General features: G+C 49.4%; 1 protein-coding gene across 2 annotated transcripts in view; it reads right to left on the bottom strand.

Annotated features, from left to right (window-relative positions):
• ELFN2 (extracellular leucine rich repeat and fibronectin type III domain containing 2) overlaps positions 1–24,604 on the bottom strand; it is a 60,365-nt gene that overhangs the window by 23,278 nt on the left and 12,483 nt on the right. For both annotated transcript variants that reach the window (XM_068942741.1, XM_068942730.1), the window contains exon 2: positions 19,479–19,659. The gene's annotated coding sequence lies outside the window, so the exon portion shown is untranslated. The remainder of the gene's footprint in view (positions 1–19,478; positions 19,660–24,604) is intronic.

The raw sequence follows: 24,604 nt of genomic DNA, 5'->3' as shown, positions 1-24,604 counted from the left end.
GAGGTCCACAGATCTCAATTAGTTATGATGCTGAGGGGTCACAAACACATCACTGGTTGCTGAGTAAATACTCTCCCTGCAAATACTCCTCCAGCAAATACTCCTTTTGTTTAGCTTTTCCCTCCAAGATGATCAACACAAACTCTGCCCTGTTTCAACAGTCATGTGCCCAGCCAGGAGAGATGACCTCCATTCCCCACTGCAAAGTGAGCCCTCAGGTAACAAACTGGTGCACTGCAGATACTACCCTCTGAGTGAGATACCACCATCTTATGGATCTGCCACCACAGCCACCAATCCAGAAAGGGAGGTTGTAGAGCAGCGTTAGATACTGCCTCCTTCCCTCCCTCCCCTCCAGCCTGTTGGGGCTTGAGTGCTCAACGTAAACTGTGGCGTTGGAGAAGGACTCAGCCCCTAATGGGTCCAGAGTACCGGTCTCAGCTATCGCCTCAGTGTCAAGTGGAAGGAGAAAGATGATTTTTCTGCTGCCCTTCATGGCCTCTGAGCTGCTCCCTGGAGAGCTGGGAGAAGAGAATAGCCTATAAGCAAGGCAAAGTGGCTATTCAATTGCATCTCGACCTGTTCCTCCTTATCCCACAGCCCATTCACCACGACAGTGAGTCTAACATGAGCACAGGAGAGAAATGTCTCACACAGTTCTGATGGCATAGCAAAACTAGATTTGGCTTCCTGGGCATAGAGGCCTTGGTGTTCCTGGAAATCAGACTCCTAACCAGCTTTGGAAGTCCTGTGTCACCACGATTGCAACGGAGAGGCAAAGTCCCTGAGGAGATAGATAGACTGAATTTCCTCAGCCTGGCAGTGCAAGAGCCTGTGCGGTGGGGTGCCTTTATGGGAGCAGTGCACATGGGGTCTGAGACACTGCCAACACAAGGGGTGGCACCAAAAGGGGTGGTGGTGCCCATAATCTGTTGGCTAATGCTGCTGGTAGTGGCTTGAAGGAGAGTGAGATAAAAAGCAGGGAGAAAAAAGGCATTGGGGTGAGCTGGGAGCGATGGGGTGATGGAGATGAGATGCACTCCAGACGTGAAAAGTATTCTCCACAACATCATTGTGCTCAGTCCCAAAGAGGACAAGACAGCCCCAGGGTATGTGTGGTGTCTACATGTGTGCTACAGGAATGCTGCAAATCTGATGAGCAGCTGGCCACCTCAGGCCCTGTGCATGCAGAGGAGGTGGTGCTGCAGTATAGATTCTCTCCCTTTGACTCCTTTCCTCCCATCATTCCTGAGACTCCATCTGGCTGTCGGCTGTCTTATTTTAACACACATGCACAAAAAATAGGAGAAAATAAACACTTAATTTCTAACCTAATCAGCCCTTCTCTCACTAATTAGCACCCTCTGAGCACAGATACAGACTGTGTGAGATACTCTGGGGCTGATAATGACCCCCGACCTGCAACTGCATATGCTGATGGGTCAGGAGAGGCAAGAGCAAGCCAGGGAGAGGCAGGGAGCAGAGTAGCCTTTGACACTTGGTTTTTTTCCCCTCAAATCTGGGATGCTGGAAGGGGGATGTCTCCTTTTGGCAGGATCCTTTGTGTGTGTATGTGTTTTTCTGTGCATGTGTTTTTCTGTGAGAGTGTGTGTATGTGTGCGTGTGTCTGTCGAGAAGGGGGGAAGCTGGAAAGGTTTGGAGGGAGGAGACTGGAACAAAATTCTGGCTCTGAGCCCAACCTTGAAACACATGCCAATTTGTGCCTCTCGCTGGTGGTAATGAAGGGCTCCGTTCAGGACACACGGGACACTAATTACGGGGCTTCAAAGGCAGCTTTCTGCATAGTGCTCTCTAAAGGGGGGCTGAGGGGAGGAAGGAACACAAGAGGGGGGTGTTCTCCACTCAATGGAAGACTTCTGGCTCCTAGTGATGCTGGGGAAGGCACTTTCTCTCTCTCCCTGTCTCCCATGGCAACTCCTACCCATGAGAGCTAAGAAGGTGCAAGCATCTGGCAGCTTCCAGCAAACCTTCAACCACTAGCAGGCAAGGCAGGCTCTGGTACCAAGTGTGCACTGCCCTGGTGAGGGGGAAAAGCTCCTGTTGGGAATGGATGGACACCATGCAGAAGAGGAGCAAAGGAGGACACAAAGCAAAGAAGAAAGTGAGAAAAGCAGAGAAAGAGCTGGAAGGGGAGAGACAGTGGCTCAGTGTGACTGGCAGGGTCACACACTGATCCCTTGCAAAGGAAGCCCCTGTAGGAACAGGAGTTGCCCTTAACTCTCCAGTAATTTGCTGGACAAAAGGCTCAGGATCCCCACAGGTCAAAACACTATGGCTGAGAGTTGTCAGCTGTGTCACATGGGATTATTTCTCATCACAGACTAGATGGTGCAAACTTTTTGAACAGGATGATGGAGAGGACTGCTTGATGTGCCTCCAATATATCAGTCTGGACATGGGACTCTGGACTTAGTTGGGCACAAGTGAAAAACAAGCACTATGCAAGGACCTGAAGAGCTGTAGCCCACTTCCAGAGCTTCACAGACCTCGGTCCTACAACCTCTGAGGCCTGCAGATTGACTCATAGCTGTAGCATTCCTGTGTTGGAGGGAGAGAGCCAAGTGGCGGAATAGGTTACGTGACTCAGACATGGCCACACAAGAGAGTCTCAGCTCAGCAGTCCTGCTTCCTACCTGGTACCTTAATCACATGCCTGTCCACCCTCCCTGCCCCAGGAGTAAGCATGAAACAGTAGCTGTAGTGGAAAGCAAGCCTATGCTAAGACTGATTAAACAAGGACAGAGTGTGGGAGGAAAGAGAAGAATAAGTTGACAGACAGAGCAACAGAGAGTTAGTGAGAGATAGGAAGAAAGAATGAGTGAAAAAGACAATGAGGAAGAGAAAAGAGAGAGAGCAGAGGGACATCTATGAATTACATTCACTGGGACATGCATCAGTCACAGAGTGAAAGTGAGGGGAAAGAAGAGAGATGTGATGTAAGCACATGAGAAAGAGGAGTAGGTGAAAAAGACTCACACAGAGCTACAGCAGCAGAGAACTTGAGGAAGAAGCACTGCTTTGCTGATCCTATACGGCAGCATGCTTCCTGCCATCGCTCAGCACCGCAGAGAGGAAACTGCAAGGTGTCAGAGTGCCCCACAGCTCCTCTGGGCTTCAGAGGGAGCTGCACGCTCTACACCAGGCTGTCTCACACCATGTGTGGCTGAACCTGAACACAACTGTCCTGGAGCCAGGACCACTCCTGTCAGGGTGAGCAATTGGTACACAATATTTAACTAAGGCGAAGTTAAAGGCAAGGTAGATGCACTCACCTTTAAATAGTCCTCTAACGCTACCTCACAGTTCTCCAGGCCTGTAGGGTGGTGTTTTTTTTTTTTTTTGACCTTTCTGCCCTCTCCTGTTCAGTACCCTCCTAGGCACCAAACAACATTTAACCATTTAACCCTTCATTCCAGATGACCTGCTCCATGTCTCAGGTGTCCAATGCCTCTCAGCCAAAAGCACAGCTGCCAGCTGCCCACAGCAGTACAACAGGGTTGTGCCTATCCCTGAGACAAAGAGGAAGGAAGTTCACTCTAGGAGAAGCACCTAGGGTAATAGGTGTGGCTCAGGCCAGAGGCAGTCCAGGGCAAGGAGAGCAGTGTAAGTCATTTCTTTGTGCCAGCTTGTGGGCAAAATACTTCAGGTGCGTATCCAGCAACTCCCCATCTACCTATTTAGTATACCAGACTACAAATCTCATTGCCTAAGCCAAGTGATTTCTGAGAAAAAAATAGTCTGATTCCTACACAAATAAAAGCAAAAGAATTAGGTTGCAGAAACACATTATAGTGCCAGAATCAGCCCTAGAGCAGGTCTTGCAGCTGCCTGGACTGAAGAACATCATGGGGTCTGTCAGGATCTGCTGGGGAAAGATTAACTTCAGGGAGGTGCAGATGCAGTCTGGGGTGTAATGACAAGACAGCTTTGGAGGGGCTCAACCTCATCAGTGACTCTTGTCTCATGCATGTGTAGCAGCCACAGGGTAGTCCAGATGAGTCCGGAGGACTCATGTACCCTGCTGCCTTCCAGCCACCAAACACTTCCCAACCTTTAGTAAGAAAGCCACAGAAAGTAGGAGTCAAGTGCAAGAACAGGGCTGATCATCAAACTCTTCTGACCACAAGGGAAACAATAGCCAGAATTTTCAGGTTCATAGGAAGATATTAGCCCTAGTTTCTGTGGAGAGAGGAAACAGGGACCTTCTCCAGGCTCCCCTTTCCTCTCCCAGTTCCTCCTTCTCCTCTCCATCCTTCTACCCTGTGCGATCCAAATTGGATGATATGCCAAAGACAGATAAACAGGCAACTAGTGCATCACTCTTATTAAGTTTGAACTGATTATTAAAAAAAAAATCAGAAGAGAAGGAGAGAGAATCAAAGCTGGGATTACAGGCTTAAGAGTAAGAGTAAGAGTGCATATTCAGCCTACACTGTTCTCTTTGTGACTCTGTCACACCAGTAGACTGTTAAGAGAGTTATACCATTACTAACATGACAGCATTGTCCTACCCAGCCTGGATTAGAAAACCCAGTGGCTGTGTTGAGGGGAAAAGTCCCTTGGCAATGGCAGGCACTTGGCCTCACAATGCCTTCCACTCACAGCATGCTGGCCAGGCAGGGAGAAGTATTCAATTATCAGCCAGGCTCTGCTTTTTCCTAGGCCAGTTTCCTCTTATTGTCTGACTGTTTTCTCCCTGGCCAGTGATGCTTGAGAAGCCTGTCATGCAAGAAAAACTCAAGACGGTTAGGGCAATTCCTTAATCTTACAGCTCCCCCCTCCTCCTCCAGAGTACACCGTCTTCTCCAAGTACCGATATGCTGTTCAGTCAGCAGGCGGTGAATATCTCCTTCATAAATACGGGATCTCTAACAACCGCCTGGGAAACAGGATCCCCCTGTTCCCTGCTGGGCTGGGAGCTGCAGCCGGTTACAATTTCTCAACACTTCTTTGGTCTGAAATCATCCTATGGTCACAGAGTTGAGCTTGATTGCTCTCTCCCTCAATCTCTTCATTTCTTAAGAACGACCCCTTCAGTTTTTAAACACATTAAAGATATGTGTTACCCTAAAACAGTGATTCCCAGAGATCTCTTGTGCTTCATGTCAGGGAACTCCCTTACAACCACCACTGAAAACATCATGGCAATCAGAACATCAGCCACACTCCCGCCCACTGCTTGGACCCCACGTGATATCCCTGAGGACTGTGATCCCTTATTCAGCCAGTGCTTGTTAAAGTGTCTGTGAGCTGGCACGGACTGATAGAAAAGGCAGGTCACAACAATAGATGTGTCACCCCAGATAGGATGCAGAATAAGGAAGGGGCATTGAGTAACATGCTCTCTCACTGCCCTCGCAGTAGCCAGCATCTCTGCTGACGTATCCACCAAGGACTTGGGGGATCAGCCTTGATACCACTGACGGAAAATAAAATAGATGCTGTGGCAATTGGTGGGGTCAGTCCAGTCCCTAAACCCCCAGAGGAGGAAGGAGGAGCAGGAGAAGGAGTGAAAAAGACAGTGAGTTGAAAGGAGGAGAGAACTGGGTAGGCAGTGCCTGGAGGGCGAGGGTCAGGACCAAGAACAGCAGAAGGAGCTGCCTAGGACAGCTGCTCACGCAGATGGTCTCCAGTCTGCAGTCTTCCGATCCTGCCTCAGCTCCAGCCTTGTGGCTGGTGCCCGTGGTCTTGCCTCCCCATACCCCTGTTCTGCAGCCAGAAAAGCCACTGGTGGGGCTAGCTCTGTACCACTGCAGGAACTGGGGCAGAGACTGCTCCCTGTTCACTGTACCCCAGTGCTACCTCATCTGTCCCATCCTCAAAGAGGTCAAGGGAATAAACACATTTTTCCTATTCAGAGCTGTCCCTGGGCTAGGTTGCAATGCTTTATGGCCCAGTTCTTAGCCTATTTGCATTTTGTGTTTTTACTTCAACTGTTGTTTGTTTCCCGGCATTTGGGATGCCTGATGCTTTTCAAAGCATTGTTTATTTTAATCCCCTCTAATTTATTAATGCATTGGTTGACCTCAAAATGCTTGGGAAAGAAGAGTAAGGAAGTTGTATCCAGTGCTTTGAATAAAGCATCAAATTGTCATATGATCACATCAAAGCAACAGCAAACAGCTTGCTTTGTTGGCTGCACATCATGATACAGCCTTATGGGTTCTCCAGCTCAGTGTCAGGTATCTTCATGCATGTCACCCTGCAACATGACCAGGCTCACCAGCTCCAAGGATGAAGCAAAAAATAGCAATGCCCAGAGACAGCTCCCCATGAAAAGCCTGCCCCTTCTCATCCTTGCATGTGTTGTGAGAACGTAATATGCCACCACAGTGCAGATAATATAAACCATGCTGACATCCATGTGGATTTGCAGGCAGTATCATTTTCTTCCCATCAATCAAAGGTGCACTTGGCCTCCACCCTCAAACTCCCTTCAGCCCAGTGCTCTGTGGTGAGGATATACTTTCATGTGCAGGGCAGTCCCTGAAAAAACAGTGAGCACAAGCACTGCTAGTAATGCAAGTGAGAGGGTTTCAGGTCTCTGCTAGTTCCAACAGCAAAATGCCAGATTTCCTCAGCCCCAGAAAGCAACTGACAGACCATGACAATCTTAGGGGCTGCCTTCAGATAACTATTCCTGTCTCCACAAAAAGTGGTGAGCACCCCATCTTCTGTCCATGAACCTGCCCTCATCTCAATCAAGGCCTGAAGACCCTGGCATCTTTTGCAGCTGGCATGTTTGTGAGGTCCTCGCAGCTGACAAGCCCATGTGCTACCACTGGTCCCACTGGGCTCAAGAACCCCTTTATCCCATCTCATGCCCATTAGCTAAGCCCACAACAACAGCACAAATTAACTTACCCCTTGCTACTGCAACAGCCCTGACAGCTGCCATGTCAGCACAGAACATATTCGCCATGGACTAACACTTGCCAGGGACACACTACTAACAGAAAGCAGAAGCCACTATCTTCTGTAATGGCAGGGCTTCCTGCAATTGTACATCTTGTGCTAAAGGGCTGAGGTGATTCCACAAACAGCTCTGTGAAAGCAGCCTGAGGTTGCTGCTGGTTGTCATGAGGAGTTAGTTGCACTAGATGTGCCCCAGAAGCATTGTTCTGCCTGGGAATACACAATGACTACTGTTTACAGAGGGTGAACACCTCCTGCCTGCATGAGCTTATTGCAACAGCCAGAACTTCTGTTTTGCAAGGGTGGGAGCACCTGCACCGATACTCGCTAAGCTAAGCACCGGTGGACAGACACAGAGACAGAGGTATCTCAAGGCAGACGATGGTGAGACAGAAACCATTTCACACAGGGGCTCAGGAAGGACGCAATTTTTTTTTCAGTGCCTGTTGCAAAGCCATTTTTAGAGTGGCTCCAGCAAAAAAGGTAATAAGAATTGGAGACATTGGGACTAACTCTGGTTCTGCCAGTGCAGATGCAGACTATGCAGAAGTGTGTCCCCAGTTTGCTGTGTACTCGTGCAAAGGCAGGAGTCTGCATGCCCAGAACTGAGATGAGATATGCTTTGCAGGACAAGTATATCCTCAGCAGTGCCAGGCTAGGCACCTTCTTGGAGTAAGTAGTCTTGGCAATAGATTTACCCTCTTCCCCACTGTAGACTGGGCCTGCACCTCCAGGAGTAGCCCCAGTTCCTGCCCACCAATCACTGCTGATCCCTCACTGCTTGTTGCCTTGTCTCCAATCATCATATGATTATTTTTGCTTCTAATTCCTGTGCTTTCTTTTAAAAAGCTCCTCTTCTATCCAAGCTGCAGCTCCTGACTAATGAACTGGATCCTCCACGCCCAGGGAAAAGGGATGTCTGCTGCAATACCCACTTGCTCCCTGTTGCTTCACCAAGTGCTAGCAGAGTTTCCCCCCTCCCCACCTTCCCTTTCTGACTGCACTCCCACCACATCCTGCCAGCACAAGAGGTGCACCCTGAGGAGAAGCTAAGACTACTCACTCTTCTCATGTCCCTCCTTCCTCCTCCTCTGAAGACTCCCTGAAACCATCTACCCGCTCACTGAGGGGGACATCAGGACATCAGAGATATTGGGCCTACCTGTCCCTGACACTCAGTACCTGGTACCTTGCTTTGAGGGCACTGTCAGCTACTCCAGCAGCCTTTCCCTCCCTCCTAACCCCCCTCAAAGCTAACAGGCAGCGACCCATGCTGTGTAGGAGGAACAGACCCTGGCATGGATCCCAGCCCTCTGCGACATGTTGTGGACAGGGCATTATCTCCACCCTGCAAAGCAGGGGGCAACACTGCCTTTGGCGTGCTGGGAGAGATAGTGCTTCTAAGCACCTAGGTGATAAATTCAGGTTATTGTAGGAGTTGAAGCTGTCCCTGGAGGACCTCAGAGAAGATGCTAGGCACTGGCAGAGAAAGGTTTGCAAACTCAGCAGTGTGACAGCTCCACAGGCTCTTCAGAGGGGAGCAGGCCCTGACCCACACGGGAAAGGTTGCATTCACACTGGTAGAAACTGACTCGCCCCAGCAGGGACAAGGTAGTCTGCTGTGTGGGATGTAGCTCCCCAGGACATCTCAGTGCCAAGGACTCAAAGTCCTTCTTTCTGTCCCTCCCTGTCTCTCTTTAGCTCCCTGCCCTGGAAGGGTACCTGCTCTCTCTCCTGCCAGTCTCTGCTGGGGAAGGGAGCTCTCTGCATTAGCAAATCCTCCCTGATCTCCCAGTCAGTTCTCCCAGGCTGCAGAGGAGATAAAGATCTTTGAAGGCATATTTGAAGAAACTCCTCAGCTTGATGATGTCCCACTTCAGGAGCAAGCCGGGATAAATTAACCCTGATCTCCGCTCTCAACAACATGCACCAATAGGTAATGAGGACTTCAGAGACAAATAAGAGGAAAAGCAGACAAATCAGCTCTCAGAGCCTCTCTGCGAGGAATACTTCAAGCTCATATATTTAAGGCCAAAACCCTTCTTACTCTCCCTGTTGGTCTCTCTGTGGCTCTTCTTCTATTGCCTCTATTGTCCCTCAGCAAGCAGTGCAGCCACTGCAGACCAGTCCTAGCAGGGCAGCCCAAGAAACATCAAACCCATAAGATAACCCCTTCCTTACCTCAGAGCACAAACAAGGTCCATCTGGCCTAGGACGCTTTCTCCATCAGTAACAGTGAGGCCTTGGAAAAAGGATCAGAACCCAGCAAATGTACAGTGATACCTCGCCAAGTTATTCTCCTAGTCTCTGGCAAGTTGAAGCCCAAGCATTTCCTGAGCTGGATGTGGTCCCTCTGAATTCACTAAGCCTCAACAAGTTCCTCTTTCAGAATCTTGCCCCATCTCCCCTTTACATGCACTTTACAGCTGCATTTTATAGCTACTTTCCAGGTGCATTTCTGGTGGGAAGAAAGGGGGCTGTAAAAGGCCTATCCATGTAACAACAGCATGCCAACCTAAATGGGGAGACCACGACTGCATGCACATGAGTGCTCATGTTCAAAGTATCCATACAAACTGGGTAGTGCAAACAGTCTATTATGAGAGCTCATGTGTGAAGTGGATTCATAGTGGACCCAGCCTGCGAGTGCATGAGAGCAAACCCCACAGGGTGTGTGCATTGTGTCACTGTCAGAGTGTCTGTGCACTGGGGAACGTTCCATCTAAACCAGCTGACAGCTGCTCTCCCGAGTTTCCTGGACACCAATAATGTTTTCTCTTTTCTAATCTCCCTGATGTAAATCCATTCACGGCAAGTGCCTAGAGACTTTTAATTCCATTGGCATTAAACTCACTAAAACCTCTATTACCAAAAGCTTTTAGGATTTTACCCAGAATCTACAAGTCAGGTTAGTAACATGACAGAACTGCACTTCTCTAGAGCATCTGAGAAATTAATTTGTGCTTTCTAAATGCCAGGATCACTGACCAGATGATCAAAGTATCACCCTTCCTGTCTGTAAGCTGCAGTTGCTGATACTACATGGCTGTTCCCAGGTGCTGAGCTGTCTTCTGAAACATCCATATCAGTGTGAGAAGAGCCCCAGTCCTGTAGCAGGCAAGAGCAGGTCATTTGCCACAGCAGAGCAGCAGAGCAGTTCACAGATGCTGCATTAAGAGTGGAAAGGGTCTACTGCAGCGGCCCCTTGCTGCACCTGTAGAGCAAAGGGCTAGCAAATGCATTACAACACTGAGGTTCTCCAGTGCTGTAACAAGTCAAAAGGTAGTGTGGTCTCATCTCAGTGCTGCACACAGCCAGATACTGTAATCAAGCAGGGATTATCCAGCTGTACCTCAGCGCAGTAGGTGATTGGATGCTTAAATAAGTTAAGATGGTGGTGGTGGAGGGGGAAAGACAGCTGTGAATCAATGAGCGATGTTTCTAAGTGCTATAATACTCTAGAGATGGTGCATTTATCCATTGGCCCTGGAGGTTCATTGCTTGCTGTAATAGAGCAGAGAGATGCAACCATATTCCAATCCCAGAGGTCTTTTTAGGTCCTATTATAGAGTTGTGGCAATCAAGTCATCTCTCAAGACTTGAGGTTCCTGGTGTGCAGCGGAGGTGACGTCAGTGTCTCTCAGCCCCCACAGTCCCCAGCTCCTGGATTCTAGGAGCGGTGGTGAAGATGTCATTTCAACTCCAGAGGTTCGCAGGGGCTGTGATGATGTCAGATTTGAAACACTGCCAAAGTGCCCTCTGGTGGTACAGGAGTTTTTATTCTCTGGGAAAGGTGTGATATTGACCTCCAGGTTTCTCTGCACTGGGATGGGAGCCTGGCTCCCTCCACTCTATCCCTATCAACTGCAGTGAGGGTACTTCTGAGCTATTCACCAAAACAAAATAAGAATGCAAGAGAACTTGGAAATCCAGCAAGGGGCAGCATGCAAACATGATCCTCAGTGTTTATTTTCCTGGCTTAAAAACATTTCCCTGTGAAAGCAGTCACTCCACCCACACCTCATGACTTGCCCAGGAAGGAGATACACTTGCAAGGAGTCTAAGATTTGAGTGCACTACAAAATAGCTAGAGACCAAACTCTTTGAACAGGCTCAGTTAGCCAAGCTGTTAGTGATTTCAGCACCCTCTATGGTGTATTCAGTAAAAAATCTCTAGGACTGAGACCCTGCTCCTGGGCAGAGAGCTCTATAGGTCAGGGAGGAGGTGTTTATGGACTCAGGTCCTCACATGAAGACAGGAGGAAATAATCAGATAGTCTCAGGGTGTTGCTATAGCCACAGGGCTTCCTCTTTCTTCTTCTCCCTTCACCCCCAGCAGAAATTTGGCTCTGAGCTCCAGCTTAGCCTGGCGAATGGAGAGGTTGCAATACCTTGCTATCCTGGCACTAAACTCCCAATATCCATAGCTAAGATGGGAAGTGGAAGCATGGGCATTCCTCCTACGAATGTCTGCAAACTTTGTAGCTCAGCTTTGTGATCTCACATAATTTCAAGAGTTCAGAATGTTGTTGGGGTTTTTTAGTTTGGTTTGGTTTTCATTGTAACTGAACTCAAACTCAGAGGATGAAAATGCTGCCTCTTACTATTGACTTCAACAGGATTGTGCCATTTAATGCCAGGAGGGAATCTGACCCCAGTCTTCTGAGCTTGAGGATACCTCTGAACAGGTGTGATGCTAGGATGAGTCAGAACACGAACAGAAGTTCCCTGCTCATGTCTCAGCAAGTGTTATTAAGGTAAGGTGCACCCTGAGGAACAGCCATTCTGGATCAGGGAGAGGACCATACTGACTCTCATGAAGGCCATCACTGGAATTTTGGGGGTAAAGGTGGAAAAACCTCAAAGCACACAGATGAGGGACAACATGCTCCTATATTTGCTTTCTCACTAGTCTCTATGAGTTATGAGTTAATATAAGTTCCAAAGGCCAAGGTTCAGGCTCCAAAACAGGACTTGTCATCAGCTAAAGCTCATCCATGTATTTTTGTACTCCATAAAAATATGCAAGCCCACTATGAATCTTGCTAAATTCTTAGCCCTGACAATATCGCGTAACAAAGAGCTCCACGGTCCCACAATGTGCACCTAAATTCCATGCATTGTAATTGCATCGTATATCCCTTCACTCTTGTGTGATGAGGAAAGGGAGGACAGAATTACCCACAAGTCTCATCATTTTATTTCTATAAAATAGACCCCTCTCGGTCAGCTAGCTGTCTAATGCCTGCAACCTTTGACTCCTCCATCTCTTCACTCAGGGGTATTCACAGGCTTTATGTCTGGCTTCAGAATCCCTTGAATTCTTCAGCATCACTTTGGAAACAGCCTGATGCTAGTTTGGTGTGCAATTCTAAATGAGGCTGTGCCACAGGCATACCAAGACCCCCACAGCTCTTTCAGAGCAATCTCTACCCACTGCCTCTGGAGCCAAACAGCTAGTTTGATTCTTTGAGGACAGCAGAACACCAGGCAGAGCTGTGCAACAAGCTCCCTGGCACCTGCCCTCACTTTCATTTGGCTGATACACTTCATTCAGGATCTTTGGGGATATCTAAAGAGTTGAAAGTCTGCCCTGCAATACACTTGACTTTGAACATATCAACATCGAGTTTCATCTGCCACAGAGCAGTGCAGTTATTTAACTTAGCTCTTTTTCCCTGGCATTCCTCACAACCTTTTCTGGTCATAGCTAACTTAATAACTTTGTGTTAACTTGCAAATTTTCATGCTGCATATCTCTCCTCCCACTTTTCCAAGTCATTAAACATTACCCTACTAAATCATATGGGATTTAGAAAAGAACCTGGAGGCCACATTAACCTTTTGCCATGGTGAAACTTGACTGCTTAATCCCTTCATTTTTTCAGTCTCCTACTCAGTTTTTGATCTCTGTCAATATTTTGTCTCTCACTGACTACTTAGCTTCTTTAGTAGCTCGTGTGCAGGATCTTTCAAAAGCCTTTTGGAAGTCTAAATACATTATATCAATTGGTTGTCCTTTATCCACTGCTTTATTGACACATTCAAAGAATTCTAAGAGATTAGCAAGAACAGTTTTCCTCTGCTGAGCTCGTGCTGGCTGGGCCCTATCAGGTCACAATCTTCCAGATGTCTTTAGCACCACTTTTTAATTAACATTCCTGCCAATTTACCAGGTAGAGATGCAAAGCTTCCTGATCTTTAATTTCCTGGATCACCCCAGAGCCTTTTTTTAAATATAGGTACAACATTTGGTCTTCTCCAATTCCCCGACTCAGTAGCTTTTTTTCACTAGCGATTGCATATTTTTGTTAGCAGCTCAATCACTTAAGCTCCTTCCAAAATCTCAGATTTAACCATCTGGACATGATAACTTATTGTTCTGGGTGGGGGAGGGGAGTGGCTTTTTTTTTTAAAATGATTGGCTTTGTCCCAGCACCCATTATTCTGCCAGCATCACTTCCAACAGTAGTTCATCTAAGCAGATATGGGAAAAGAAGCTCACTAACACCGTTGGTAGGGAAGACTGATATAAGAGAAATCATTCAGCTCCCCAGCAACATCCTAAAAATGGAGATACTGAGTCACTTTAAACACAGGAGGTGACTGGAATTGATCAGTGTGAGTTTTCTTGGATAACTTCCACCTTGTTCTGACCGACCAGGCTAGTTTTTCTCATTTGTTTGGGTCTCTTGCTGCATAGTGATTTCCGTCTTGACCCCAAAAGATTCAGGGCAGGGATGGAGCTAGCTTGATTATATAGAGCCTAAGGTGCAATAAAAGGAAAGTGACCTGAATGCTGGGGGATGCACGAACCTGGGAGGAGATGAAACCCTGTGAGGATGAAAGGAAGTAAATCAGAAGGTGAGCAGAACAATGCAGAGCTGTTAGCTCCATTGATTGCCTTTCAACTGTGAATCAGCCCCAAGACATGAAACGCAATGGGAGATGCTGGGGAACTCAAATAAGTAGCCCCATTATATGACTGTTTCTCTCTTTGTGCCAGCCCGGCTCTTGATACGGCTGGATTTAAAAGGCATGGGAGTTCAGATCAGGGCACAGCCTGATGGCCCTGATAAGCCACTGACTTCAAGCCGCGTGACCCATTGGTCCTACAACATAGGGATAGGGATGGGGTTGCTCAAGATACGTAAGAAATACGCACACATTTGTGTCACAAATACACTACCATGAGCATGCGTCCAGCACAGCTAAGCATGCATATGCATGTTTGCAAGCCAACGCCGGCAGTCCAGCCTTCTGCCAACTGCCATACTCCCATCAAAAATCACACTCAGAACATTTGTAAGAAATCTGCCTCCACCCTCTGACAAACTTGGTATACCTACCTTACCTGATACACCTACTCAGGTATGTTTTGCAAGGCACTTCCATAAAACTCCTCTTACCTAATTACTGCTATTCAGGTCTTACGGGACATGTTGATGGGGGAACTGCAGAGACAATGCAGCCTCCTGTGGCTCACTGAGTTCGTGGCCTGCAGACACTGCCTAAGTAAGGTAATGTGGCCATAAATATTTCTGGGGAGCAGTCTAAAGGTAAATGTCCTGTTCACATGTATCCTAGCAAGTCTGTGGCCCTCTAAGGCTCCACTAACATCCCTCCAGTGCAGAGCAAGGCAATTCTCAGCAGTGCCAGGGAGTGCACTCAGCTCCCCCAGCTCCGCAAGGCCAGGTCCAAGGGCTACAGCTGCTGACATCTCTTCACTGGCCGTGTAGATCTGGGCCCCCTCAGCAGCGCTGAACCCAGCAGAGGCTGGCTGAACATCCCAGTCCATTCATGACCACCTCCAAGGGTATGGGAGTATGGTTCTCCTTTGCATTTCACTAATCTGTTTGCTTTGCTATTGTCTACTGGGAGCTCTCTGCTTTGACACAGTGGACAAGTCTGGCATAGGAAGTGTTTCTCAGTCATGGTCCCTCCTCCAACTCAGGGCAGAGGAACATGCACTGGAGAAAGCAGCTCAGAGGCAGGAAGGGGGAATCTCAGGCTGGTTATTCCCTGGGTTAAGGAGGTGGCCAGGAGATGAGCTCTCTCCTGTGCAGAGCTGGGCTCTCTTTGCATGGGTTTTCAGGTCATATCTGTGTCCAGTACAAAAGTGGTCAGGTAAAACTCTAGCACGTAGTATCTGTATAACAGACTTCCACACTACGTTCTCCTCCTGATAAGGACCCCTCACCACAGTGGCATGCAGCTCTCTTCATGCCTCCCTCTCCTCCCCTCTCTTTGCTTCTTTTGTCCTTTTTCTCTCAGGTCCTCCCTCCTTCTTAGGCCTCTATCCCCTCCATACCCACATGTGCCTCACAATCCCCTTTCCCTTCCCTCCGGCACACCTCCCTCCCCTGCCAGCCTACTTGCAGGTCTCCACCTCTTAGAAATGAGTCATGGCCCATGCCTGACAAAGCACAGCAGGCACCTCAGTGATGAGATGGGGAGGAGCACATGTGAGGAAGAGGCCTTCTCCATCCCTCAAGTTAGTCCAACACAGCTCCCTGGTCTCTGTCCTGGCTCTACACACTAGGCACCACCGCGCTGTAGATGCCAGCACGGACTGGACAGCCCTGTTGGACATCTGAGGCAGTGCAGACGCCTGCGCATCTGCTGTGTTGCCACAGGAGGCCCAAGCCTGGCAGGAGGAGACAGGAAGGTAACATGAATCAAACCCAGCTGCTCTTCCTAACAGGCTCTTTACTCCTCCCGCTCTCCTCATACACATGGGTCTGTCCTGCATGTACATCTTGAGGCTGTACTTGGCTGCCCAACAGCACATGTGCAGTGGGTGAGAGGTAGAGGTGTGGTGAAGGGACAGCTGAAGTCAGCTGGCTGGCCATCATAGCTTGTACCAGGGACCCCTTTGCTCCTCTGAGAAACACACAGGCTGCATGGCTGCTTGGGGAGGCTCAGCCAAGAAGCCTGCCCTCAGCTGCTGAATCCCCACGCTGTTTCCCAAGCGGCGGGCCACAAACTCCCTTTCTCTTCTCAAACAAACAGAGGCTTGAGTGAATCACTGCCTCAGTCCTGGCACGCACCATCCCAGCCATTAGAGATTTGCCTTCTGCACCCGGTCCTCCACAAAGGCCAGTGTGCAGCCATGCCAGCATAGGGTCCACAGGCTGCAACTCCCTTTCCCCACAACATTCCTCTGCACAGCATGAAGCACCATGCAAACTGTTCAACCAGCCCTCTCTTCCTTCCTCCCTGTCCACATCCTCTTCCTTAGTGTTAGTGACTACAGCCTACTCCGTTTAAAGGTAGGGAAAACTGAGACATAGTATGATGACAGGTAATAGGCCTCCCCAGGATTAGGGTTCAGGAGTCTTTAGCAACAAGTTTTGTAGGTGGTAACATCTCTTGGCTTCGCCCCACAAACTGGATCCCGAGCTCCTTGCCTCATCCTGCTGGGCTTAAAAGCTGGTTCCACACTGATCAGCATATGTTCCTTCTTATCATCAGAGGCTTGAACATATCCATACACAAGCATGAGGTAAGCCACTCAGCACTACCTTCTTGACTTTTTCTCCCCTGCAAATAAAACTACCTCCCTCAACAACACAAGCCTCTGAGTGATAGATCTGGAATAAGTCCCTGCAACGTAACAATAAGGGTTTGTACTCATACCCTGTCCCAAGTGAACATATGTCTCCAATGGGGTAACCTCAGCTTCCACCACAGTGCAACCCAGTTTTCTGCTGACATGTGATCCCTGTGAGGAACAATAATACCACCACAGGCCCCTCACACTGGCTACAGGGCTGTGGAGTAGTCAGGGATGGAGAGCAACATCCTCCTGCCAAGACAACGCTTCCCATCCTTTCCCTTTCGAGGGGAGCCTGCCTTTCTCCAAACTAGTGTGATCATCTCTCATCCCCATACACATACTCTCCAGGGGAGCATGAAGAGTGAAAGACACTGCTCAAAAGCCCACAGAGGGAGCCAAGCAGAGATGTGGCCACCAGCCAGAGGACACGATCTTCTCTCTAAGAGCTCCCTGAACCTGGTGTGGGGCTAGGAGAGATGGAGCTACAGAGAGCTGGTGTCCAACCTCAGCAGGCAGCACTCCTTAAAGCATCCAGAAGACAAGGGATGGTGTAACTCCTGAAAGGGGAGGGCAGTTTCATGATGTGAGACAAGGCTTGCTCCCTGCTAAGACTGTAATTCAACCCTCTTTCAAACCAGCTTGTCTGACAGGAGGGACTGAACCAGATTGGCTGCAGCATGCATTGCATCTGTCAAATTAGCCGGAGCACACACGATCTGGAGTTCATGCCAGATGTGGAAGGACAAACAACACTCGAGCCAGCATCAAGCTGGAGCAGTGCAGACAGATAATACCCAATGCAACATAAACCTTGCCAGTACAGAGTTAAGCCATCACTGTTTTCTAAACAAATCTGAACCAGCAGAGTGAGTTCATACTGGATCAGCATTTTCTACAGCAGTTCTAGCTACAGCAGTTTTGACCCACTAGCAAGCTTCCCAGAGTTGGATTTATTGTCTTGTCCACTCAGAGTCAGTGCCAAAGCAATGCCCGGAGAGGGATGAGGGATTTAACCAGTGCCAAATGGCTTCAGAGGCTCCATCCGGAAGGAGCTCGTTTTCTGCAAACCCCCATAATGACACCAAGTGCCACTGCATGGTCACACTCCCTGCCTGGTCCCAGCCAAGAGGAACAGCGACACAACAACGCTACAGCCACTCCCCCACCCACAACACACACGTACACACGCAGACACACACGCACGCTGAAGGGTGTGAACCATAGGGGAAAAGATCACTTCACAGTACTGTCAGCCAGCAAGACAATTCAGAAGTGATCTCAGCTGTGAAGAATGGCCTGTCCCAAGTCTTCCTCAGCCCTGCTCCTGCCCAGAACAGCACAGTGAGGTGTCACAGGGGAAGGGACATGCTGGAGAGGGGGTGAGGAAGGGATGCTGCTGAAAAAAGGGAAAAACAGGGGACCAAGGTATCCCTGAAAGATACAAGAAAGAGCCAGCACTGCTCTTGCTAGGCAGAAGCAGTTCAGGTGGATGGGGAGGTGTCTGAGCTGCTGGGGCAGCTGGAAAAAGGGGTACCAGGAGCCGCAGCTGGGGGAGAGCTCACAGCAGGCTCCCACCGTGGCAGCTTAGAGATGGCAGGCGTCCACAGGGCTCACCAGCACCACGGAGCCACACCAGGCGTGACACAGGTGGGGGGAGCAGCCCATTGCCACACCAGCACGACTGCCAGGGCTGCGCTAAAGCACAGGCCCTGCAGGCCTGGAGACATGCAGCAGCCCCCACATCTCAGCCAGAAAACTGAGGCACCTGCCAGACTCCGTGCAGAGCCTGGCAAGCACGAACCCCCAAGCCTTCACCCCGAAACCCACTCCTGTGAGCATGCCCTCTCCCCTTTTCCTCACCAGGAGCTCAATGTTTTAAGAGCTGATTCTGAGAAAAAGACACCTCCAGGCACATTTGCACCCCTCGAGGACCGACAGCACTACTGGGCCTGCCCAGGCGCTGAGAGAAGCAGCTGTTCTTCGCTGCCTTCCCTTCCCTTCCTCATGCCGCAGCAACTCCATCAGCATTAAAAAAAAAAAAAGGCATGGAAACTGTGCAGCTGATGTTGCTGGGTTCCCTGCAGAGAAGCTGTGGAAAGGGGCACAGAGGGCAGCCCCAGGCAACGGGAAGCCCATTCAGGAGCTCCCACGAGGTTTGCGCCCCAAAATGGGTCAGGCTCAGCACAGGGGTCCTTCGCTGCCTGTGCAGGGTACACAGCGTTCCCGGCTTATGAAACACACTGTCTCCAGCAGGGAAATATCTCTTGCAGTCAGGCAGGGGCACCAAGGGACAGCACCCAGATAGACAGTGACAAAGAGCATGCCCATCACCCCAAAAGCTGTGCCAGGCTGGGCTGGCTATTCAGAGGAAGAAATGGAGCTAAGAAATGGAGGCCAGCACCCTCCTCAGGGAATTGTTATACCCAAAATATCCATGAGCTAAAGAGGGAGGGGGAACCCTCCAGGGTGCCCCACTCCTGGGAGCGGTGATGTCCATCAGTGCTCTGCTGCAAGCCACATCCCTGAGGGGACCCAGGCCACATTTGCAGAGCCCTGCCATTTTGCTGGTCAAGCCAGCGGGCTGCTCCACCACCTCTCAGCAGCATCATCCCAGCTGCCCCTTTCCCCACGGAACAGGAGAGGGAGAGGAAAAGATCTTAAGGGAAGGAGCAGACAGGTATGTGCATGGGGGCGCGGGGAATCAGGAAGGAGAGGAAAGAAGTCAGAACTGCATGCAGCAAGCCTGCAGCATTTCCTCTTGCTGCTTTGCAAACAACCCCTCCCCGCACATGCATGCAGAGCTGCAAGGAAAAGGGGGGAGCAGTCCTTCCTTAAGGGGCATCTTACTAAAGCCTAGACTCCAGCCATGGTGTGGCAGAAAACCCTGCCTTTCCCTCCCTCGCACCTCTGGGCAACAAGCGACAGAGAGAGAGAGAGAGAGAGAGGCGCGCACACACACACACAAGTGCCAAGGTTCGCTTACCTCGCAGTGCATGTACTCTGGGGGCCCGGGTGCGCAGGAGGTAAATCCACGGCCCCACTCTCCTTTCAGAGTGCTGGAAAAGGCCTCTTTTCAGTCACATCAAGGAGTGGCCCGTAGGTAGGTGCTCCAGCTCACGGCTCCATCGAAGCTGCCATGGATTCATTGCGAAAGACTTCGCCTTCTGTGAGGAGAGGAGAAAAGGGGAGAGAAAAAAAAAAACCACCAGCTTAAGACTTGAAGGGTAGATTCACTTCTTTCTTAGGTTTCCAATGGCAACTGAATATACCACAGATGAAGATCCAGTGTGTGTGTGTGTGTGTGAATGTGTGCGTGTGGGAGGGACGGAGAGATGCACAGCTGCTGAGTCCACAGGCAGTGTGGGGTGTGAGCAAGTAAGGGCGTATCAGTGATTACGCGAAGAGACAAGTGGACACGGGCTGCAGAGCAGACAGACAGACTGATGGAAAGAGATTTTAAGCGTGGAAAGAGGATGGCCTCTATCCCAAGGGCCAAGCTGCCCTGCTAGAGACAAAAGGAGACAGCACCTGGCCCGGTATGGGGCAAGCCAACTGTCTGTCGGGACCATGCAGGAAGCAGCTGAAGTGTGCCTACACATGCAGTCCTACCCACGTGCATGTACAACCTTGCAGCCCTGCTCACATCACCAAGACATGCACCCGTGCAAACATATTATCCACACTGAAACTGCTACACACATGCTGTATACACACGCGCACACACACACACACACACACACACTAGCCTCTTCATACCCACGCAGACTGACGCACCACCTTGCATGCATCGTCTAATGATTCGCCGTCCCTCCAAAGGGTGAGATGTTCACTTCCCTTCTTAACATCCTTCACCTGCAAGGTTGCACAGCTGTATTAACATGCATATGTGATGGTTTCAGACAACCTTCACACAACTGCATCAGCTGCACCCAGCCTGTACCACCACTTGTACAAGTAAACAGCAACTACATTTAAATACAGCACAATCAAAATCGACCGCTTCACAAACGCATGCTGAATATCTGAACGAACCTACCATACACAAACACCTAACTGCTTATACACAGCTGTCACACAAACACACAAATGCACATCATTTGATAAACCTACCTCCATATCAGAGACGAGAAAAAATGCCACATACACACACACACACACACAAACATCTATATTAGTGCAAACACTGCACCAATATATCACAACACACACATCAGTAAGCAAACAAAATCACATAAACCATCCTCACACACTTTTAAGAACATAAGCCAAGCAAGTACTGCCCGCTGCATATCACACACAAATAATACTATGCTTACAAATTGCCTGCAGCACACAAACTGTTAGCATCAGATACTGTTACCTACCTAACTCAACCCACACAGTGGCATACCATCCTTCTGGATCCTAAACGCTAGCCCCAGCACCATCAAACACTAGCCATATTCTGTCACATGGAAAACACAAATACTCATCAACATCCAGCACAGGCAGAAAAACACAAACTACACATGAAACGCAGCCAGCCAGCATCACTCACACAAAAATGACATCCTCAAAAGTTACAAAGCTGGAGCTCACTTTGGAGACAGCTGTATTGCTCTGTGTACCTATGTGCATGCACACGCACACGCACACACGCACACCACACTACCAATTAAACTGCTTAAACTGCCTCCATCTCTGAGACGTTCCTTTTACGCACTTTCTCCAGTTCTTCCTATTTTACCACCTCCCAGCAAAGCCCATATATCTTTCCACCGTCACATGTTGTAACTCTTGGGGGCAAAGCCTCTGGAGCAGAAAGCATGTAAAATGCATCCACATTCATCCTTTCTCCCTTCCTTCTTTCTTCTGATGTTCGATGTGTGCAATCTGCACACAAAGGAGAGCGTAAGGCCTCAGCAGCCCAGAGTGCTCTGAAACTGGCTGGCAGCAGCATCAGGGAACATGACTGCAAAACCTAAACATGGTGAAGAAGTACATGAACCTTACGGAAAGCAGAGATTTGGTGAGGAAAGTCCCAACTTCAACCAGGTCAGAGGAGAGACAAGGAGATGAGCGAGATGGGTAGGAAGGGGTGGCAGAAGGTGCGCAGGCAGGCCAGACACCAGGGACAGCATGAAGAGCGCTCTGTGAGGCTTGTTTAACAAGCTTGGCAATGTCACAGTGTGAGCCCGCGAGTGGATTGCAGAGCACAATCAGGGTTCAGCATCAGGGCAGTATACATGCAGGGAAAAGGAAATGCCCACATGTGCGTGCTGCATGGAAAGGGTAAGTGAGGCTGTGTGGAAGGAGGGTAGGAACGCCCCTGTGTGCCAGCAGAAAACGGGAGAACTATGAGAAAGCATGGGATTGTGCTGGGGGGAAAAGAAGCTGGGTGCAGGTGAGACTGCACACAGTTGGTGCAGGGGTTAGTGGCTGTGGGCCCCGCTCACAGGCCTTCCCAGCCCTCCTCTTGACAACTCCCAAGGAAGCAGATTATCCCTGACTCCCACAGGATTTTCTCGGGAAGAATGGAGGGAGACCTACAAGCTCTTGTCCTGTGTTATTGCACAGGCATGGGCTCTGAGCCTGTACACAGACACTTCAGTGTAAGTTAGTGAAGTACATATCCAAATAGCCTCATCTGGGAACTACTTACCCTCATGCCTTCACACATACCCCAGCAGCCTGCTTCCACAGCTTTTCGCAAAACGCTCACATTCCCAGCCTCCTCACCTGCACATGCAAATACACTTTCCCCACCATTACGCTGGCGTGTAAATTCTCCTCTCCCCAAAGCCACCTACTTCACACTTTCCTCCACAACGCTCCCACCTTCCCACGTGCGCACCACACGCACATTCATGCGGCAGCACAAGAGGGGCCAGAAAAAACATGTGGGGAAGTCCCCACCACCTCAACCCCCTCCAAACCACCTCCTCTTTCCTTCCACCACCACCACTCGCTTTTCAAATGTGCTTTGAAGGAGTAAAAATTTCCCCTCTCTCAGCTAAACTTGGCCCGTGCACCCAGGCAATTTCAGCTTGCTAGGAATGTCTTTTCCTCAGTGTTATGCTTGATTGTACCTGCATGCCTCCTCCCACAAACATCAGTTGTGCATTACTGGAGATGAATAATGCAGGCTGAAAGGGGACAAGCGAGAGAGTCTTCTGGGCCTCAGCAAGCAATATGTACAGAGCAGAGCAGAGATGGCGGTGCCTCATTTTGCCAAAGCTAACAGATGCTGTTGAACCTGGAAGAGCCACCATGACCTTAAGTGCTACTTGGGTTAAAGTGCTGTCATGAGGGCAATTTACAGAGGGCTTCCGACTCAGAATTTCTAATAGGAGCTGAGAGGTAACACGGAGGTGTCTTGTGTGTGGGTAGGCAAAGAGGAACTCCACCTCTGAGATGCTTATCTCTGAGCTAAGCAGTTGAAAAAAGCTGCTAGTGGAATAGGGAACTACTTTCCCAAACTGACCTCCAAGCCATCTGCTCTTGTGCTTCAGGGGCATGGAAGAAGCACCATCACTGGTTAAACAAAGGCCAAGGGAGAGAGGAGTCAAGGCAAACAGGAGGCAAGGGGTATGCATATATATGTTTGCACATGTACATCTGTGCATTGTGCTTGAGCATCTCTCATTCATCTGCACATGACTGTTTTGTGCTGATAAAGGAGGACACCTGGAAGACACAAAAACGTGTGTATGTCAGTGGTGCCATGAGTGAGCCCGTAAGTATGTGTCCATGGGAAAATGCAGAAAGGGGATAACTTTGTGTGATGTGTGCACATAGGTTTGCATGAGTGTGTGGCCCCTAGAAAGCATCTGTGTGTTAGCATGCGGATCTGTGTGTTGATGCTGTGTATGTGTCCTCTTTGGGCAGAGGATTACATGCATTCATGTCTGGGACATGTATATGTATATATGTGTGTATCTAAGTGCTGTACTACAGGGAGAACAGGTGCATGTGTGTGTGACTCTGCCCTTTGCTGAAAACACTGATGTATTTGTGAGGTGTTACAGGGAGCTATGTCCTCCACAGGTTTGTGGCAAAATGTGTGGTGCGACTGTTCTCTGTGGACAGCATCTATGTGTGTGTGTGAGACATCGGTGTGTAAATGCGTGCATGCAGTGTGAGGATTCTTGTGTGATCACACAGGCTGATCCCATGGGTGTGTACACGTTTGCAGGGAAGGGATTCCTTCTTGGGTCAAACTGCCTGGCTCCTGCACTGCCTCTCCTGCTGGTCTCTGCTCTTCCTTCTTCACCTTCCCCCAATTCTCATCGCTCCCTGGCAGCAGTGTACTCTGCCCTGGGAACCAACTCCCACACAACACACAACAAGGGAACTCCTTTCCTCACAGTTCCTTGGTATCTCCCCTGTACGGAGAGCCAGAAAGCAAACGAAAACCTCGCTGGGCAACCTGAACTGAGTCTACTCTCTTCCCACATCCCTGTCTCCCAGGAACTGCATCACCAACCCACAAACTTCCACCCTCAAACCCTGAACACCACAAACTAGACTCAAGGCTCAGATTGAACCTGTGGGTCATGCAAAGCTGAGACAGCCCACAGAGGTAATAGAGTTAGGGCACAGCAGTCCCTACAACCAAGAATATAAAGAGACTTCTACAGCTACAGTGACATCTGTTTGACTTTCAGTCCCCCTGCAAGGACCACCCATGGCTGGGTTTGGTGTAAGCAACCTTTAACACAAATTGCGTTCACCACAGCTCAGATTCATGCCTCAAGCCAGAGCAACGTGTCTTAGTTGCTCTGTCATTGCTCCTGCTGCATAACGCTAAACCTTCAGACCCTGCATATACTGAGAAACCTTCAGAGTCGGATCCAAAGCATGGACCCTGCCCACTTAGAGGACTATCTGGGGCAGTGAGCCTTTAGCAATTTGCTGGAAGAAAACCCCAAGGCCATTCCTGTATTGCCTTAACCAAACTCTGCAGATCACTACCTTTCACCCAAACATTGTACCCTGAGCTCCATGTGTTCTTTCCAGGGCTGACCCAAACTATTCAATGTCCCAGATTGAAATGCAACTGCTTGGTCTTCCTTAGAAGGCTTCCTGGGTTCCCAGCTAGCTCCACAGTTTTATCCAGGCCCAGAATCC

This window comes from Struthio camelus, chromosome 1 (assembly GCF_040807025.1).
Source record: "Struthio camelus isolate bStrCam1 chromosome 1, bStrCam1.hap1, whole genome shotgun sequence".
Taxonomy (NCBI): Eukaryota; Metazoa; Chordata; class Aves; order Struthioniformes; family Struthionidae; genus Struthio; species Struthio camelus.
This window is presented reverse-complemented; position numbering and strand designations above follow the sequence as displayed.